Source organism: Kogia breviceps, chromosome 17, assembly GCF_026419965.1.
Source record: "Kogia breviceps isolate mKogBre1 chromosome 17, mKogBre1 haplotype 1, whole genome shotgun sequence".
NCBI classification, from domain to species: domain Eukaryota; kingdom Metazoa; phylum Chordata; class Mammalia; order Artiodactyla; family Physeteridae; genus Kogia; species Kogia breviceps.
The window spans coordinates 66,195,356-66,214,933 of record NC_081326.1 but is presented as its reverse complement, the minus strand read 5'-3'; the positions used below and the strand labels follow the sequence as shown (position 1 = coordinate 66,214,933).

The following is a 19,578-nucleotide window of genomic DNA, read 5'->3' as shown; positions in this document are numbered from 1 at the left end:
CACACCAGGACTCAACTGGGGTCTTCGTGGAAGGCATATTCAACGGGGGACGTGCCTGCAAAAGCAGAATAGAGCCAGAAACAGGATGGGAGAAGTTCTTAGTCCCCACCATGGTGGGACAACCATCTAATTTTACTATTCTGGAGCAAGGTGACTTTGGGCTAATCCCCTGATCTTTTTGACCCAAGTTTCATATCTGTAAAAGATAATAACCTCTATTTCAAAGGACTGCTGGAGGGATAAAATGAGATTATCTCTATGAAAGAACAAAGAACAATCCAAAGGTAAGGTAATTTTACTATTATTTTTAGATAGGGAAGAAAGTATAATTCTTAATGGTAGGACTCTGGAGTTTAAGCTTGGGCTCAAATCCCAGTCTTGCAATTACTAACTGTATGATCTTAGGCAAGTTCCTTAACTTCTCTGGGTCTCCAGTTGCTTGCTCATAAAATGGAGAAAATAATAGTAGCCACTTCCTAGGCGTTTTAAGAGACATAAATCATTAACTCACGTAAAATGCCAAAACAATGTAGATGTATAATGAACTCTCAATAAATATCAGTTAGTAATAGTAGTTGTCGTTATTGTTGCTGTACTAGTAGCACCAGTTGTAACAGTGTTAGTAGCAGTAGTACTTTTGGATTCTGTGACCCTGATTTTTATGATACAGATGGGAATAGAAAAATAACATTAATGCAAATGAGATTTAATTAGCACCTCAAGGTAAGTTCATGTATCTTGTGTTTTTCAAATCTAATAGCAAGGCTGCAGCATTATTTCCAGATTAAATTTGAGGAAACAGACTTGAAGAAGTTACATGAATTTCTTATGATCACACACCCAGAAAAGGCTATGCGAGGAGTTGGCCTCAAGTTTCCTGATGCTTAATTCAGTGTTCTTTCTGATAAGCTGAGCTGTCTCTGTGTGCTAGGTATGGCATGCTTTAAAAATACTAATTTTGAGGCATCTCAGCAGGAATTTCCTTTAGGTTGAGCTAAAATCGAACTGTATGGTATTAGCAAGTATTGCTGTTCTTTTTAAAAAGCTTTTGTCTTTTCTGGTATTGTCTTCCAGCTTTCTCTTCTAAGGAGAAATTTTCAATTAACCATTAGCTTATGTCACAAACATTTGTTCTCAAATGCACGCATTCATTCTTGTAAGTGATCAAGGATGATGGGTATATAAATATATAAGTACACAAATGACAAGCCGACCATGTACATATGGTAATTTAATTTTGAGATGACTACCACGTTATGCACTTCTATCAGGCCGCCTACTTTTGATGAATATGCAATTTCTTTCCCACAATTTTATCACTGCCAGTATTTAAGTAAATATTCTAAAGTGCAGGACTAGAGAAAACCGTCTATGCCATCCAGATAATTTGCAGCTGGGAAAAATAAGCAATAGGGTTCTGTTTAGATTCTAAGTCTGGTAAATTGCTGCTCCCCACCTTCCTAATGTGTGTTTAGCAGGTGTCCAGTGATTTGGAATGTGCCACTACTCTATGACCACCCTGAACGCACGTGATCTCATCTGGAATGTGCCACTGAGTGAAACAGCACTGACCCCAGATGGGAGTGTAAGATTTAGGATGAAGTTCAATCATTTGACTGAAAATTCCCGAGAATATTTCAGACACTATCACAGATTACGGAATTTTAGAGTTAGTTAAGTAGACAGAAAAGGTACGAAATCTAGCTAAGTGAGATTAACCATGGATAAAAGAAGAGGAAGCACACTTCAGAAAGCAGGAACTGGATGAAAAAAATAGGATGGTTCTGTACAGGAACCCATACGAAGTTTGCTGTTGCTGAAGACAAAATGGCAGAGATGAGGCAGAGGTGGGCAAATGTCAGGTGGTAGAGGGTTCTGCATGCTACACAAAGGGACGTGGACTTTACCCTGAGGCCATGGAAGGTTTTAGGGAAGAAGTGCCGCAGCCCATGTGCATTTCAGGTCAATCACCCCAGTGGAAATAAGAAGAGGATTTGGCAGGATGGTGTCATGTCAACATCAGGCTGGAACGCCCAGCATTCCTTGCTCTTCACTCACAGTTGAATGTGTTCTGAAGCTTTCTGAGCACCACTCTCCTCCCTCCACAGCAAGGAGGCTTGGAGAGTGATTCCGGGAAGTCAGGAACATTCTGGGTTGTCAAAGTCAAAACTGAAAAACCATTCCTGACCAAGAGCAAAGTTGAAATGTTATTAGGCTTCCTAGAGGCCAAATGGTGAGGGATGGGAGCCATTCAGATACAGTGTGAAACCAGAATTGAGACTCTGGGTGGCCATTCACTCTCCTAGTGTTTTGTTGCATCCTTCAGGGTGTTGGCTGGAGCTGAGCTACTGCACAACTGTGGGTTTTGCAAACCTGAGCTCCTAAGTTTCTTTCCTCAAGCTGCCTCTTCTCATGCTGCAACTTCACTCTTCTATGAACCTCTGACATCTCAGGGTTTGAAGTAAAACTGAAAGTTCCAAAAGGACCACAAGAGACCTTTCTTCCCCAAACTTCTCCTGCCCGAGCATACCCTTTTCTTTTTACTGCATGTCTATTTCACAGATGTTGGGTTTACTCTGAGTCTGAACTTTGTAGTGAAAGGATGCGATGCTTGGAGTCCAGGCACTTGGTTTTGATTCTGGTTCTGCAGCTTTCTGACCACCTGAACTGCCAATCCATTTAACACATTGAGTCCCAACTTTTCCACCTGCAAAATAGGAAATTAACTAGATGGTGCCTGAGGGAGCTTTGAGCTCTCTAATATTCTGTGATTGTAAGAACATCCTGTTACCCATCCTTGTCCTGGATGCTGAGGAAAAATAAAATGAAACAAGCCCCAAGCCCACCATCACCTTCATTATATAGCCATGACACTGACAATAGGCAGATATGCAAATGATGTTGTAGGCAAATGCTTATGACATGGAAAATTCTTCAGCTCTATTGTCAAGTGAGAAAAAAGGCTACAAGGAGTACAGTGTGATCTCATTTTTGTAAAATAAGTAAATACATAGAAAAAAATACCCAAAAGGTGATCTCACAGTCATCTCTGGTCATGAAATTTTCTGTGTTTTTGTTCTTGTTTATTTTTATTTTATGATTTTTTTTTTACAAAGAAGGTACATTATTTTTGCAATAATAAAATAAATCTTATAAAATAATAGGAGTGTTCTCTGGAGAATCGTGGATCTATTGACCATTCTTATGAGGAATTAATGAAGACTTTCCAGATGGCATGACATTTATTCTAGAATGTGACGGTCAAATAAGAGTAATTCATTTCTCAGCAACCCCTCCATCCATCCATTGTCCCCTTCTCTTCTCCTGAATACAGGATATGGTTTCTCATGAATAAGCATTGACCTCCCCCTCTAAAGTATACACTACTTGAAAGCAAAAGACAATTCTCCTGGTTCTCCAGTATCCTCTCTGAATAAATACCAAGCATTTGTCCCCCAGAATATACAGAGTAAATAAACTTGCACTTAAGATGTGGATTTTGTTGAAGGCAGAGATGTTGATTTATACTCTGCTCATGCTTGTGCAAAAATCCTCCATCTCTGGTTTCTCAGTGGTTGGTGCACCAGTTTCCCGAATCTAAGGTCATGAGTTTACTTCCTGCATCACTTAGCTTCACTGTCTTCTTCTGTGGCTTGGACCAAAATCCCAACAACATGTGGCAGTCACTGCACTGGGAAAGCCGACTAGAGACAGAAAAGTAAACCAGCCAAGTACAAGGGACCTAAGATGTGAAGGGATGGTTCTATCCTATGAGGTATCATGGAGTTACTGGGGTAGAGTGGAAGTAGAAGGAATGGAGGGAAGAGAAATTAAGGAAAACCCCACTTCGTAGACCTAGGCTAAAACAAGGTGAAATCAATCTTGGGAAAAGAGCACTTGTCTGCTGCACTGCATCTCATTAAATACCAACTATCTACACGCCAGCAATGCCCAAATTTATGTCTCTAGCCCAGACCTAGCTCCCAAACCCCAGATTAAAATTCAGCTCTCTACTTGATATGTCTACTTGGATACCAAACCAACCTCTCAAACTCAACATGTCCTAAACCAAATTCCTGATCTTCCCTATCCTTTCCAAGCTTAGGCCCTTTGCTGCTTCCCGATCTCAGAAGTTGGCAATCAGCTTTCCAGTTGCTTAGGTGAAAATCTAGGAATAACATACAGATGGCCAAAAAGCACAGGAAAAGATGCTCAACATCACTAATTATTAGAGAATGCAAATCAAAAATACAACGAGGTATCCGCTCACACCGGTCAGAACAGCCATCATCAAAAAATCTACAAACAATAAATGCTGGAGAGGGTGTGGAGAAAACCCTCCTACACTGTCGGTCAGAAGGTTAGAATGTAAATTGATACAGCCACTATGGAGAACAGTATGCGGGTTCCTTAAAAAACTACAAATAGAGCTACCATGTGAACTAGCAACCCCACTCCTGGGCATATAACTGGAGAAAACCATAATTCAAAAAACACATGCACCCCAATGTTCATTGCAGCACTATTTACAATAGCTAGGACATGGCAGCAACCTAAATGTCCATTGACAGAGGAATGGATAAAGAGGATGTGGCACATATATACAATGGAATACTACTCAGCCATGAAAAAGAATGAAATAATACCATTCGCAGCAACATGGATGGACCTAGAGATTGTCATACTGAGTGAAGTAAGTCAGACAGAGAAAGACAAAAATCATGATATTGCTTATATGTGAAATCTAAACAAAGAAGAAAAAAAGGTATAGATGAACTTATTTGCAAAACAGAAAGAAGAGTCACAGATGTAGAAAACACACTTGTGGTTACCAGGAGGGACAGTGGGCGGGGGATAAATTGGGAGATTGGGATTGACACATAGGCACTACTATATAAAAATTAGATAACTAATAAGGACTTACTGTATAGCACAGGGAACTCTTCTCAATACTCCATAATGACCTATATGGGAAAAGAATCTTAAAAACAGTGGATATATGTATATGTATAACTGATTCACTTTGCTGTACACTTGAAACTAACACAACATTGTAAATCAAGTATACTCCAATAAAATATTTTTAAATAAATAAAATAAAATCCAGGAATAGGAATTATCTGTGCTGTCTCTCATACCCCACATTTGTCAGGAAATACTCTTGGCTCTATCTTCAGAAAATATTAAAATTTAGCCATTTCTCACCAACCCACCACTACCACTCTGGTCCAAGCCACCATTATCTTTCACCTGCATTACTGTACTAACCTCCTGACTTTTCCCCTCCTGCCTTAACCCCCTACCGTCTATTCTAAGCACAGCAGCCAAAGTGATCCTCTTAAGACACACATTATTTTATGCCTTTCATGCCCTGCTCAAAATATTGCACTGGCTCTCCATTTCACTCAGATAAAAGTCAAAGTGTTTTGTAGACAATGGGCCTGCAGACCCGATGTGATATGGTTCCCATTAGTTCTCTTGCCTGATTTCAACCACTCAGCTTTTACCACATGGCTCTCCTTCCCACTCCTACACAATCACCCACTGCTTACTATTCATGGTTGTTTGTGTACATCTTCTCTAACTGTTGAGTGATAGGAATAGCTAATCTTTCAAATCTCATAGTTGCGTAGCAGTTAACAGATTACTTCCATATATAATATTTCATTAAATCCTCACAATAGTGTTGTAAACTAAGTGTTCCTTTCCCCTTTTTACAGGTAATCAATTTGAGGCTCAGAGAGGTTAAGCAACTCACCAAGCTTCACATGGTTAATAATTGGTACACTTGTATTCAAATATAGGTCTGTTGGACCCTAATGGGTGAAAAGAAGACTTAAAGTTGATTGATTCCTCTTAGATTAAGGTCCTTTACTTAATAGTTTTCTTTAATCTCCTTAACCTATCCTCTTCTCTCCTTATGCAAGGTGTCTTGTACATAGCAAATGATCAGAAAATGTTGATAAGTATCATTGTCCTCCTCCTCCTCCTCACATTACAAACTGCATCTTTTGAGTCCTTGCTTCAGTCTTCATGGGTTATGTTCTTTTTATTTCTTCATTCATGAACTAAAGAAAGAGACTTGTGGGCAGCAAGGTTGGATAAATTCGGTAGGCAATAATTGTCCCTGTTTCTTTTTCTTCTTTCTAAAAATTGCTACCTATTTGTTCCCACTGTCTGTGACCATTCCTAAAGAGATGCTTGGTTCATTGAGTTCCTACCTAATTCCCTTCCCACCAGCAATGCAGTTATTCAACTTGCCAATTGTCTGTTTCCAAGTGGCCTCACAGTTCCCATTTGTAAAAGTCAATATGGTCTAACTCATCATTATTCCCTAAATGGTTCACTTATATCCTGGGATATAATTCCTTTTCTTCCTTTTCAGAAAGTGTTCAAAGCTTGTTCAGTTATCTAGTCAACAAGTATTTGTTTAGCAACTAACATAGCCCAACCTCTGATTTAGGAATTGGGAATAGACAAAGAGATAGGACCTTGGCCTCCTGATGGTATAACAATGGACAAAGATAGGAACTGAGGTAATTTTAATCTATACCTAGGATATAAGTATCTGAGATTTACCTAGGAGATCAATCAATCTCCATTTTACAGATTTTAAAACTGAATCCCAATTTTTTAAAACAGTTTTCAGTTTTTTATACTAATTATTTTTATCCCAACAGGCTTTAAGTTTTTAAAAGATCATGTACCCATTTTTTAAAATACTATTTTTAAGTGATTTTGATGGTTCACAGTTTTCTTAATTGAAGATGCCAGTTAAGGCTTCTAATTAGCATGAGGCTGTATTGCTACACTAAATTGATTTCATTCCAGCAAAATTAGAAAAACTTGACATTTTGCTGAGCCTGTGCATTACTAATAAGTTTAAATATATTTTTTTCTATTATAATCGCCACAATTTGTGTGTGTGTGTGTGTGTGTGTGTGTGTGTGTGTGTGTGTGGATTCCTGGGGATTCAGGGAGAACAGTTTAGGAAAATCTGCTAAGATAGGAGAATAATGATGCCAGCATCAAGACCAGGGCCCGAAGTCTTGTTGTCTACCCATATTTCTCCATTGATCATTCATTCAACAACCATTCCTTGAGCCCCAGCTGTGCTCTGGTTTCTCTGATATGTACTGTGATACAAAGAGCTACAGAAGCTCTCATATAAGAAGGAGGCTGAGAATTGTAGGCTTGTGAGCAGTGAACCATTCAAAGAAGTCAGAGTAAGTGGAGGAATAGTGAACAGAAGTTTGGAAGAGGTATGAAGGGATCTGGTTTTAAGAATTTAACTCTATTTCTGCTTTGTTTCAGACCTTTTCTCTTTTGTTTTTTTTCCCCTCTTTTCTCCTTTTAATTATTGCTCAAAATTCTTTACACCAGCATGTCACAGTTTATTCAACTTGCCCCCATCATTAGATATTTGAAATTTTTACACTGTTAAAAATAATATGTATGGCCTTCATTTATTCCATAAACACTTACTGAGCATCTACTAAGTGTATGACACAATTCTCCCATATGGGGTTAGGAAGTCGATTCAGGAAGACATTCTGCTTGCAATAAGTTTTCAGCCTAGTAGAATATAGCCAGATCATTAGGTAGATATACTCATGCCATAAGAGGAATTGCACGAGTGCTGTAAGAGATGTCCAGTTACACTTCTAGAACAAATGATTCTGTAATTCAGGGTTAGTGAATTATAAAAGACAGGAAGATTAAATTAGAATAGTTAGGGCAAATCATGCAATGTCTTGAGCTCCAAGTTAGAGAGGCTGTGCTACTTTTAGAGATCAGTGGGTTACCATCCATTAAGGCATCATAGAATAATGGTTAAAAGAGCACAGATCCAACAATAAAACGTTTAAATAAATCATGATATATACAAATAAAGGAACACCTTGAAGCCATTAAAATAAGTGGTAGAAGAATAACTAGTGGCTTGAAAAGGATTTATAATACTATCTGCATAGAAAAGTCAAATTATAAAGCAATATATCCAGTATGATCCCAATTTTGGATCAGAAACAAAATATAGAAAAAAGCTGGAAAGACAAGCTCAGCAATTTCTTCCTGGTTATTTCAGAGTACAGGGATTATGAGGGATTTCATTTTCTTCTCCGGGTTTTGCTTTCTTTTTTCCATTTTTTTCAACTGAGCACTTAATACACCCCTAATTGTTCAGTATTTGGATTGTTTCCAATTTCCATTATTGGAAGTAATGGTTTGCTGAACATCCTCGTACATAAATACTTGTATGCGTACCTGTCCATTCATGTTAAGTGGAATTTGGGATCATGAGGTGTGCCCACAGGACACATGTTAGTTTGGTATTTAAATTTTTAACTTAAAAAATAAAAAATACATGGACTCTGGAGCCCGACTCCCTACGTTTGAACGTGAACTACACTGCTTCCTAGACTGTGACCTCCAGCAAGTTACGTTAGTTTTCTGTGCCTCATTTCACTCTTTTTAAAATGAGGATATTAACTGTACCCTCCTCATGGGATTGTTGGGAAGATTAGATGCATTAATTCCTATAAGGGCTTACAGCAGTGCCCGGCATATGGTGAGTACTTAATAAATGTTAGAAATCATGGACTTTTATTGTTGATAATACAATAACAAGTTATTATTTTGTTTTTCCCTGGTGCTTTTTCTTGGGGGGGGGTGTCCATTTAATCTTTTCTATTAGGACCGTATCTCATACCTGCCAAGTAATCTTTTACTCTCATAATTTCTTGCTAGAACCACTTTAGAAAATGCTTTTTAAGGATAATCCCCAGGTCACAGCATACAAACCATTTGTTTTTCTGCTCTTGATATGAAAACTTATTTTTAAAATATTCTTTCAACTATCCAAACACTAGTCACAACATATTTTGGCATGGAAGTTAGTTAGGATGTAGTTCTACAATGTCAAAATCAATTTTGAAAGAACACTAGGCTCCCTAAAGGATTTCAAGCTTCACTTTTCAAGGGAATATTACAGCTCGAACAAGCATTTGTTCCCAACATTTCCCTCTGGGGCCTTACTGAGATATCAGATGAAAGCAAGAGAAGGGGTCTTTTTTTATAAAGTAGAAGATGCTCCTGCCAGAAGCAATTACGTAGCATGGAAGAACACATCCTTTAAAATTTGGGGGTTTTGTAGAGGATAAACCTATCACATAAAATGTTCTGTTAAACAAAGCCTTCCTTGCAACGTGAAGCTCCTTTAGAATTCAGACTACTCTATACAGTGGCAAAAGAAATAAGCCCTTTCCAGAATCCTTTGCACTTCCCTCCCTACATATCTGTAACTGATAGGAAAATAATACGTATGCCTCACAGGAAAAAAGTACGGCAACCAGGATACCTGGTGTTTAGACTCACTCTGCTGCTAATTACATGGGTGACATTGCACTCACAGTTACAATATAACTTCTCTGAATTTCAGTTTTCTGTCTGTAGAAATGAGGCATGGAATCAGCTGATTTCCAAGCTCCTTTTGGTCCAACATTCTAACTTGCTTTTCCTTCTTTTGTCATTTCCTTCCAGACTTGGCTCAGAATTAGGAATGCATTAAATATTACAGCAGAATTCCCCTTAGCGCTTGGAGAGTGAGGGTGAAAATTCCTAGGCTAATATTTTCTTCCTTAACACACAACCCATATTTACAAGAACCTATTAGGCGTCAGATACTGTTGTGTGGTGGAGACACATTTATGCACGAAATAGAAACAGTCGAAGTCCTTTGAAGTTTACCATAGCTCAGACAGTTGAGCAAGGGATGACAATTAAATTTGATTGGTGCTCTAACTTCGAGGATAGCCAGCTTTGAGATGTTGTGATTTTAAAGCTGGACCAACAGGAGAGAAGATTCTAATTGTACTTATGTGTCAGTTTCTTCAGTCAACCCTCCCTGGCCCTTCTCAAAATCTTCAGTCCAGACTAAGGAGATGTTCCTCCTCAGGGCTCCCATGGCACCTGTGCTTACTGCCATCTGATCCTTTAATACACTCCTTTGAAAAGGTCTGTGGATCTGTGTCTACCCCAATAGACTGCAAGGACGTCAAGAAGTAGGACGATTTTAATTTCATTTCGTTCCTCCACCTATTTTAGCATATAGCACAGTTCTTGATGCCTAGTTGGGGACCAGAAAATGTTTGTTGACAAGAATTAAGAAGTAATCCACTTACCACTTGAGAAAAGCTGTGATAGGTGGTGGCACTCAGGATCGAATTAGAGTCTGATCAGCCCAGGAGTCAAGGTCCATCTCTGGCCAACATAATACCGTCTTACATAGAAAATGTCCAAATAAAGGTAATTCTTTGATTATCTTCATTCTCAGGTACAGTTTTCTTTTACTGCTCATGTATCTGTAATTCTCACGTTTAAAAAGCCATCTGGGAGGGCTTCCCTGGTGGCGCAGTGGTTGAGAGTCCGCCTGCCGATGCAGGGGACACGGGTTCGTGCCCCGGTCCGGGAGGATCCCGCGTGCCGCGGAGCGGCTGGGCCCGTGAGCCATGGCCGCTGAGCCTGCGCGTCCGGAGCCTGTGCTCCGCAACGGGAGAGGCCACAACAGTGAGAGACCCGCATAACACACACACACACACAAAAAAAAAAGACATCTGGGAGCATGACATTAGCAAAGCTCTATTTCTCTGCAAGAGGTGAACACATGTACACACAGAATAACTTGTCATTTCTCTGGCTTTTTCTGTTCAACATTGGGGTCTTCTCAGCAAGTGGTCCCTAACTCTCATTTCAGGGTGCACGTTTCTAATAAACTCAATAAAAGTCCAAAATTAACAAAAGTATTTTAATACAGCTCTGAAGTATTGGCACCACTGTGCTGATGATCTAAAAGCAGACAAGCAGCATTCTGATGAAGCTCTGGGGTACCCCTGCCAGGCAACCTCTTTTGCCAGCTTGAATCAGAAGAAAAACTTTCCGAGTGTGCAGCTGGCTTGTTGTCTGGGGATGTGCGGGTGAGTTATCAGCTAACACCTTTGCTTCCTCCGTTACCTGGCCCTGATCCATCTTTCCTCCTTTTATTTCTTCAGCTCCTCCTTGCTCTTGCTAAGCTGAGTCTCTTTGTTCTCTCTCAAAGCCCAGCTCTCTTCCACCTCCTTGGCTTTGCAGGGAATGAACTTCTGGCATCAACACTCTTCCACTTTCCAAACCATCTTCGCTTATTCAAATCTTTCTCGTTTTCAAGGTCCAAATCACATAGCAAATGCTCCAAAGTGTCTTTTCTGATTGCTCCAGCTTAATATAGCCTTTCCCTCCTCTGAGCTTTATATGGAACCCTCTATTTATACATATTCTTCTTATAACTTCCTGCCTGGTGTTCTGGGAATTCGTGGACTGGCCTTATCTTCCCTGCTAGCTGCAGGCTCACTGAAGGATGATTCATTGCTGTATATTCCCAGCACCCAGTACACAGCGGATGCTCCACACGTTTGAGACCGTAGCGTGGATTGGTACTCCCACTCTGGATTTCTCATTCTTCAAAATAATAGACGAAATTGGTGTTTGAAAGGAGTGAGGGAAAACGGAGAGACTTGGTGGCTACAGAACTTCCTCAAATCGCCTCCTTTGTTCTCTCTGGTCTGCACTCAAGGTAGGCTGATTCTTGGATGGAAAGCATTCAACTCCAAGGACACAGTGTGAAAGAAAGCATAAAGCTGTGAGGAAACATTGACTCCTGTAAACTGTGGAGTGACCTGAATGCAGAGTCCACAGTGGAGAAGGAGATGTAACTGGAAAGGCAGAGAAATCTTCAGATGGAGAGCTACCCAAGGATGTTAATTAAGCACACGTGCTTCTGAAAGATGACCCTGAATGTGGTTTGATTAAAGACTAGGAAGGGGCAGGGCAAGAAGCTAAGGGAAAGTTCATTGCGATTCACTGACTACACGATTTCTTTTGATTCACCCTGGGGTGGAAGAAGAAGAAATGGTAAATTTGGAGAGCATGCAAACACCTTTTTTACAATTAAAAAAAACTTGCAAAAAACAAATGCGCTAACTTTACACGGAAGCCTTCAAAAAACCAAGGCAACACACAAATGTAAGATATGCATTTCCCCAGGCTAAGGGAAGAAGGCAGCTTCAAATTAAGCTCTGTTTCCAGGCACATCATATTTATTCATTTTATTTGCACAGTGATTTACACCTATTTTTATTTGAAACATCCATTGTTCCCCAGAAAATGAGGAGGACAAGGGTACTACAGAAGCTGGCTGAGCTGAGAGAGGAGCAAAGCACAGTCCATTAAATTCAAAAATGTATTTTAAACTAACACAACATTGTAAATCAGCTATACTCCAATAAAAAAAAAAATTAATGTATTTTAAAGTAAAAAAATCCAAAACATATTTTTTTCTTTTAACTCTTCATACTCATGTGTCTTTGGGTAAATGTTGGTTCATTTCCGTCCTGGGATTAATGGCCGAATTCAAAGTAAATAACTAGTGTTCACTGAAAAAGCTATTTCCTTTCATCTTAGTTCCTTTTTTCTTCTGTTTTGGATATTCTGCTTTCTTGTGGCTGCCATTTTGAGAGTTCTAAAAATAATATGTAAAGAGAGATGATAAGTGGAGAGAAATTCGAGGGGAGGAAGGAACTCAGAGTCGGTTACCTTGAATTGTGTCCTTATTCCCTCTTCACTGGGCAGAGCACTTGATGAAGAGCCGCAGGACTGACATTCTTGGCCAGGGTCTTTTATGAATCCACTAAAGTCCACTTTCCTATATGATAAGTGGGATTAACAATAATAACAGCTAACCTTTAGAACCCGTTGCTCTATAATGTATCTCGGGGGCCAGCAGCTATAGTTTGTAGACCAACTCAACAAATCCAGCATACCACTTGCATAGCCTAGAGCTAAGAATGATTTTTACATTTTAAATGATGGGGGGGGGGGATCAAAATAATAATGATGTTTTGTGACATGTGAAAATGATGTGAAATCTAATTTTGGTGTCCATAAATAAAATTGTATTAGCATACAGACATAACCATTCATTTATCTATTGTCTACAATGCGTTCCACGTTGTCTTAGTTCAGGCTGCTATAACAAAATACCATAGACCAGTGACTTAACAGAAATTTATTTCTCAAGGTTCTGGAGACCAGGAAGTTCAAGATCAAGGTGCTGGCAGATTCAGTGTCTGGAGAGAACCCTCTTCCTGGTTCGTATACAGCTGCCTTCTCGCTGTGTCCTTACATGGTGAACAGCAGAGAGAGATGAATTCTTTGTCTTCCTATAGGGGCACTAATTCCATCACGTGGGCCCCATACTCATGACCTCATCTAAACCTAATTACCTCCCAAAGGCCCCACCTCCAAGTACCATCACATGGGGCGTTTAGGGTCTCAACATATGAATGTTGGAGAGACACAAACATGCAGGTCATAACACACTGCAATGGGAGAGTTCAGTAGCTTCAACAGAGACCACATGGCCTGCAAAACCCAACGCATTTACTATCTGATCTTTTACAGAAAATGTTTGCTGACACCTGCTCTATGCTCTCCACAGTCCTACAAGTGAGTTTCCCCCAGTTTTCCATTTTACAGGTGAGGAGACTAGGAAACAGAGTGATTTCTCTAGTTAACTATTACACAGGTAGGAAGTGGACTCCGAATCCATACCACCCAGGTAGTCAGACTCCAAAATGTGCATTCTCCTACTCTATCTAATGCTGTCTTCCTACTCTTCTGTGTTGTCCCCCAAAGCAATCATTCAAAATCCCTTGAATGAGTTTGAAGGTGAAGTCCATGGCCTCTGAGAAGTCTTTCTCCACTACTTCAGCCTCTATGACTCGTTTTCTCTTCCTAAACTTTCATATCACTTTTGGTTCCATTCTTGGTGGCTCTTAGCCACCCACTGCAGTCACTGTGTTCCTCTCCCAGTAGATTGTGAAACCCACTGAGAACAGGTGATATGCCTTTATTCTTACACCCCTGCCATTAGCACAGTGCTGACTTGTGACAGGAGCTCGAAAACTGTGAGTTGATTGAACAAATGTGACTTAATAGGTGAGCATGACTCTTCTCCCCTCTACTGAAGATGGTTTAGGACAGGGATCAAAACCTCAGCTTCCTATGTTTCTCCCCACAGGGAAGAGAACAGTTCTAGTTCCCAATGGCCCACGATTAGACAGTCCCTGCACTGATTGAAAATGAAATTAAAGATGTTATAACCCTCGTTTATTGACAAAGGTGTTTGACCCAATCCACTGAGAGGGATTGCCTGCTTTGGGGCCATTTCAGGGTTTTCTTCTCAGTTCATCCTTCCTATTGCTAGCCGGGTCATTTCTCTTCTCTCTTCAAGAGCCTTTATTGACTCACCACTATCTACAGAATCAAGTCTAATGTCCGCAGCTCGGCATTCAGAATCCTCGTGCGTTTGAGCCCAACCAGCTCTCCAGCTACGTCTTTCCTTCTGTTTTCTCACATCCTAGATTCCTCAATATTCCCCAAACCGCTATCCTCGTCCTATGACCATGCCTTTTGACCATGCTGTTTCTCACCTACACGTCTCCATCCACCAATATCTTCAAATGCTATATGCCATGTTGAAATGCCACCTCCTTGAGGACAAGGAATATGCCTCAGTCATCTCCACTGGTCCTATAGTGTCCTTAGCCCAGCAGCTGCACACAGTAAGTGCTCAATATTGGCTTGTTTGCTGCTAGGTTCCAATTCTTTATCCATCTACCTGATCTCACCTGGATCTTTTATTGCTAGATAGGGGTAGGGGCACCGTGTGAGGCCAGGGAAAGGAGCAAAGGCTTCTGTGTCTTCCTCAGGCTCATTCACTCATTTCCTCCAGCATTTGTTAAGCACCTACAATGTGCCAGGCAACATGCTGAAAAGTTTACATTTATTATCATTCTGTCACTTACATTCCCATGTGATAGGTACCATTATTAGTTTCGTTAGGCAAAAAAAAAGAGAAACCTGGGCTCAGAGAGGTGGTACAATTTGCCCAAGGTCACACAGCAAATTTACGTCTGATCATAGAAAAAAACCTATGGTCTTTCCATTATATGTCATCACCCTAAGACAAAAAACCCTGACAGCAAGGAGCTCATAGACCTACAGAGGATTTGTTTTATAGCCTGTTCATCGATATATTCATCCATTCCTTCTACAAATATCGCATCAGGAACACAAGCAAGGATCCTGCCATCTTGGACGTTACATTAAGTGAGAGATGTGCAATAAACAAATAAAGAAATAAACAAAATAATTATGGACTTTGACACGAGCTATGATGAAGGCCACCATTTGTGGTCGACTTAGGGCAAGGTTCTTTGAGGAACAGACGTTAAACGGGAGACCTCAAGAATGAGAATGAGATGCATAATGCGCCAGGAGGAGAGCTTTCAAAGTAGCTAGAACAGCTAGCGCAAAGGACCTGCGACTTGCAATACAGTGGGCTTATTCGCAAAACAGAAAGGAGGCCAGTGTGGCCGAGCAAGAGAGATGGGGGTGGGGCCAGGTGAAGTGGGAGGGCTGGAAAACCGCCATGTGACTCCATGTTGAAGAAAGAAGCCGTCCATCCGAGGTGATCATAAACACTTTGTGAGTGGTAAACACCCCACAAAGGTAACTGATTAGTGCCGTTTTAAAAGCTCGAATCGTGGTGTGTCATTCATCACTTGTTTAGATTTTGGAGAGGTAACGTAGTGAGTATAGAGAAGTTACGAAATACCTTAGCATGGACTAGAGCACACCCCGTAACCACACACATGAATATTTCTGCTGTGAAGCACGTGAATACCCACACTAAGTGGGATAAATAAAGGGTGCAGATAACTTCGTGGCGAAGTTATCTGCAGATAACTTCGTGGCGAGCGCTGCTGCCAGAGAAGTTCGCCAGCTCAGGTTTTACCCGAAATGGGTTACAAAATTTTGCTTTTCGCAGTATATTAGATTCCAAGGTTATACGTAAGGGACGGTGACTTTGGTGTCTGTCTCATCGCCGCTCTTCCCTTCTCCTCTCTCTGCCACAAATGCTCCCCGCACAGCTGCTTGGGTCCTTACCCACCTTGTTCATCTTCAAAGCCCAGGTCAGGTGCCACCTCTGAGAAGCCACTCCTGCACCCCATTCCCAGAGGAAGTTAATTTTTCGGGCTCCTAGCTTCTTCTGTACATTGCACGAATAGCTGTTGCCTCGTCGGGCTGTACCGTAAGTCTGTGTCTATAGCACGGAGCCCCTGAGGGCAGCAAACGCGTCTCACTCATCCTTAGACTCCAGGCTGAGCACGGTGCTCGCCTCAAGACGTCGTTCGGACATGGCTTTGCCGTATTGAGCTCGCTGACCTTCCACCAGGTCTCCCTTCCTTTGGCATGATTCCTCATCAAAAGCGTCCACACGCTCTCTGTTTGATCTGGATAAGACAACTGCTTTGACTTACTCAAAAATGTGGCTGCTTCACTCAGTGAATGCTTTTTCCCACTCAATTTCCAGCCCAGTGTGGGTCAGCAGCGTCTTCTTCTCTTTGTGGTTATGTAGAGACCCTGGCTCCTTTATTCAGTAGCTCTGACATTTCCTAGGACCTTGGGAGTTTCCACTGGACCCCCTGCATCCAACCAGCAGGCAAAGGATGGGAGAGGACATGAGAATTTCCTGGCGGGGATGAGAGATCTGAAAGTGATATTCACCATTTCTGCCCATTTGTTATTGGCTGTAACGTGAGTACACAACCACATCTAACTATAAAGGAGGCAGGAAATTTCACCCAGTGGTATGCTCAGAGGAAGAGGAAGAGGTTTAGGGAGTGTCTGGCTAGTCTCTGCCACAATCTCCATCAATACAACTCATTTTTCAATGGGAAAAATAACCTATGTTCTGTTGAAAGAAGGCAACCACTGTTCAAACATCTAATAACCAACATTTTCTTTGACTCTAGAGTGCCAAATCCTAGTGCAGCCCCTCAGTGATCACCCAAGCAGTATCCCACGATGATAACATATTTCAAGAATGCTGTACGTTCAGCAAACCCTACAGACACTTCCAATGCCTCCCTCTCATCACCTGTGGATTAACTTCCTTAGAATTCTCCCCTTCTATCATACATCTTTTTGGATGATCTGCTTCTTGTCCAAACCCTTTGGATAACTGGGTCCATTTGGTCAGACTGGAAGGCAGAGGAGCAAACTGACCTCACTGAGCTTTCCCATCTAAAAGAGTGATGGATGTGTAAAGAGGCGGAAAGCATAAGAAACCCAAGAGAGTAAATCATAATTCATTGAGGAGGTAAAACAAAGGAAGTTCATGTGACTTATGCACATACAGATTTTTTTTTAATTGTCAAATGAGGAACTCTACAAACCTGGGTGGGGTTTTCAACATGATTGGTCTAGCTGAAACAGAGGGGGAAGTGAAAGTCAAGGGACAGAATGGAACATTGATTTGGGGTACAAAACCTACACTATCACAAATGTTTGGGTTTGTTTTTCAAAGTCCTTAAGATCTGTGTTGCAAAGAGAAGACCTCTGACAATCTGGTGGGTGGCCATGAAAACGTACTGCTCAACTCTTCCGCGATGAGAAGCATAGTTGACTAAATGCCCTGTTGCTGGGCCCACTACTGCGTTCGTGCCAAGACCACACCCCCACCCCCCAAAGGATGCTCCCTGCAAATGACTGAGGATGGCCAGAGGACTAGCCCTAGTCCATTTCTGCAGGACGGAGAACTGCTGTCATGGGCAGTTTGGGCTCCAGGACTCCCACTGGCTAGCCAAATACTAGATTTTAGATGTGCACTCCGACGTGAGATTCTTTCTCCCCAATTCCTCCTTCCCCCTCTCCTTTCACAGGTGTGAGACCTGCACTGGGGTCTGAAAGCTCTCCCTGCCTCCTTCTACTTCCTCCTCTTTCTTCACAGGTGTTTCCTCCAGCAAATCTCTTGGGCATTTCTTCCTGTCCTAGTGTGTGCTTCTCAGAAGCCAAACTTCCACATTAGTCCATTCAGAGCTCCAGGTGATCCAGTCAGAGATATTTTTTTAATAGCTCCTCTTCCATTTAGTGTGAATTTTACCCAGAAAGTTGGAAAGAGCTGATCATAGAAAGACAAGTGTTCTCATAGTCCTTGACCAAGGAATTTCTGGCCCCTGAAGAAACTCTCCTCTCAGACCCCACTGAGTAACAGTAATAACAGTTACCACAACAAAATCCTCTCATCTCTACTCTGCAATAACCAGCTAAATTATATGGGTGGGTACTAAATTCTCACTTTAGAGGTCAGAGGTCCTAGAATGCTGAGGTGCCTTGATGAAGTGACCATGTGTTAGTGGAGAGCACGGTGAAGACGGACATGGTCCAGCCCCCGGCCCTCTATGTCTTCCAGGCTGCCACATTGCATAACTCCGTCTTTCACACCCAACTGCAGGACGGAATCAACTCAGGCAGCCTCAAGTGGCTATTTGACAGACAAGATTAGCCAAGCCAACCTAAAGAAACTCATTTACGCAAAACAAATAGGCATCGACTCCGTGGGTATTTTTTAACCGCCCTTACTTGACTGTTCAGAGTCACTTTCAGCAAAACCTGAAAGGCCCCGTCAGGTTCTGAATATAATCTCAGTACCCGGAGCCATGCCAACGACACAGATGTACTCTTTGCTTCACAATTATTGGACTGACATTGGGGTTTCCCAAATAGCAACATCCGTTTTTCAAATATGACAAATTTACAGCTGTCTTTGTAAAAGCTGCTCATTTCAATGGCGCACTGAAGACCATACATAACGTGTTGGCGAAAGCAATTACGGATAGCATTTATTGCACCCATACTTTGCTGCAAACGCTGTGCCAGAACAACCCTCAATTATTGCCCCAGTTTGCAAATGAGAAGATTGAGGCTTGGAGATACTAAGCAACTTACCCAGTGAGTCACAGTTAATAAGTGATAGAGATCAGTTTCAACTGAGATTAGACAATCCCTCAATCATTCTATCTCCTTCCCAAGAATACTCTAGAATCAAGCATAAAAGTGCCCATTTTGACCCAATAATGGGGGCAAACAAGACTGAAATCATGAAAAATCCAGGAGAATCACCTACTTAAAAGAAAATATTTTCTATTGCTTCATTCAAACTGGATGAACTAAGTGATACCTAGAGAGGATGTTTAGCCACTTTGAGCTATGAGCTCAGTGGAAGAGGTTTATAATTATCTCATTAAATGCTTAATTAACTAATGCTTCCAAGGTGCTTGGTGACTTCAAACCATCTCTCTGTAACATTTTCTTCAGATCTCTGTGATTTTGTTGACATTCTAATAGATGAGCTTGAAAAGCCATAGGAAACTGCCCAGAGAGAAGACGAAAGAGAGCAAGGCACCTTGATTTTTCATTTTGCTGAGAATGGTCTTGGTCACACCTGTGCAAGGAGGCCTTGAACGTACCTTCCAGTCCTCTCCTTGACCACAACGATCAACCCACACCAAAGGCTGCAAACGAACACTGTGACAGGGCAGATTCATTTCTTACCATGTTACCAAATTTGGGAAGGCTCATCTTCAGATAGGAAGAATAGCTCCAGGACAGCCAGACTCAGAGAAATGAGGAAACCAG

The 19,578-nt window shown here is 41.3% G+C and overlaps 1 long non-coding RNA gene across 4 annotated transcripts in view; it reads right to left on the bottom strand.

Moving 5' to 3' along the window:
• Positions 1–19,578, bottom strand: part of LOC131743968 (uncharacterized) — a 405,600-nt gene that overhangs the window by 44,577 nt on the left and 341,445 nt on the right. For all 4 annotated transcript variants that reach the window (XR_010837566.1, XR_010837569.1, XR_010837567.1 and 1 more), the window contains 2 exons: positions 12,628–12,736; positions 10,182–11,923 (listed from right to left, as the gene is read on the bottom strand). This is a non-coding gene — a long non-coding RNA (uncharacterized lncRNA). The remainder of the gene's footprint in view (positions 1–10,181; positions 11,924–12,627; positions 12,737–19,578) is intronic.